This window comes from Olea europaea, unplaced genomic scaffold (assembly GCF_002742605.1).
Source record: "Olea europaea var. sylvestris unplaced genomic scaffold, O_europaea_v1 scaffold74, whole genome shotgun sequence".
In the NCBI taxonomy this organism is placed as follows: domain Eukaryota; kingdom Viridiplantae; phylum Streptophyta; class Magnoliopsida; order Lamiales; family Oleaceae; genus Olea; species Olea europaea.
The window spans coordinates 175572-176900 of NW_019265805.1; the positions used below are offsets into that span (position 1 = coordinate 175572).

Genomic DNA, 1329 nt, shown 5'->3' on the forward strand with positions numbered 1-1329 from the left:
TTAGCTTCCATTTCAGCCCCTTCTCATTTTCTGCCAATTGCTGAAGTCGTGTGTGCTACCTTGACCGTTGGAAATACATTTACAATTTCACCCTTCTTCTCAACTTGCCGATTCCTAATTCAAAACTATTATAAGGGCAGTATTGTAATTGGTGTTGGCTATGATAGTATTATTTTATTGTAAATTCCACATCCAAATGACAAACTGGACGGTTCAATGAAGTAATAGACACGTTGATCTATCAATATCCAATTGGACGAACGGTGTAAACTAGGAACAGAGAAAAAGACAGTATAGCTTTATAGTTTGAACAATTGAGCTGGTAAATGGGAAGTTGCATACTCACTTTATTCAGTGGTTGTCCAGAACTGCATTCAAAATTATACTCTTAATTTAACTAGTATACAACAGATTTTGGGTCATCTGCTCCAGCTTGCATCTGGCAATGGATCTTTTTGCCACAGCATTGCCAAGAAAACCCTTGAGCCCGACCCAATGTGAGTGATCATTGGAGTTGTGCAGAGAAGACGTCGCTCGCCTTTCGTATCAAACCTGTGATAATTAAATCATATGAAATAATATCGGGTGCGACATAGAGAGTTAAGTAATTCCCAACCTATATTCTCTGTTTCTTGACCAGTATTTTTCAGCGTATCCTAGGACCAAAAGGACATTCCAAAATTAGATGGATCAAAACCACCAACCAAAAAACAAATCTTGATTCACTTTGTGCCCATAGAGATTAATGATAATCTTCAGCAGCAAGTATACAAATTGCCAGTGTATCCATTACTTCAACGGAAATTCTTCCTAAAAGAAGAGGAAGCTCGATTGTCACATACCACTAACAACTCACCATCTTTATTTAGACTTTCAATGCCAGGGCAGAGCATGAAGCAAAATGGTAATAACCATATACATAATGAAGGAATGATCCATGTAAGAAGCCTATGTACTTAATATGCTTCAAGTGTCAGGGTAAAGTAAAAATAAAAAACTACTAGCGTCTACACCTCAGAAAAGTGTCATCCTAGTACAACTAACAATTGAATATTCACCATCCCGAAAGACGTTGAACCGACCATGCTAATGAATTTGCCACTCGCTTAAATGTCCATTTACCAGTATAATATAAACAACACTGAAAGTTTAAATGAGGTACAGGAATTACCCTGATGAGCCTGTATTTTGGCTCGTATTTCTTTGCACTCTCAACAGAATCATAGATCAAGCCAAAACCAGTGGAATTGCCTCCACCAAAGTGCGTCCTGAACTTAAAAACAAATATGGCATTTGGATCTTTCACTTCATACATCCTTGCCAATTTCT

The 1329-nt window shown here is 37.6% G+C and overlaps 1 long non-coding RNA gene across 1 annotated transcript; it reads right to left on the minus strand.

The window, feature by feature from the left end:
• Nucleotides 1-217: 217 nt before the first annotated feature.
• On the minus strand, nucleotides 218-1323 carry LOC111391022. Its single transcript, XR_002702050.1, has 2 exons — nucleotides 1172-1323; nucleotides 218-810 (listed from the first exon to the last, which is right to left on the minus strand). It is a non-coding gene; the product is annotated as an uncharacterized LOC111391022 (long non-coding RNA).
• Between the last annotated feature and the right edge of the window lie 6 nt (nucleotides 1324-1329).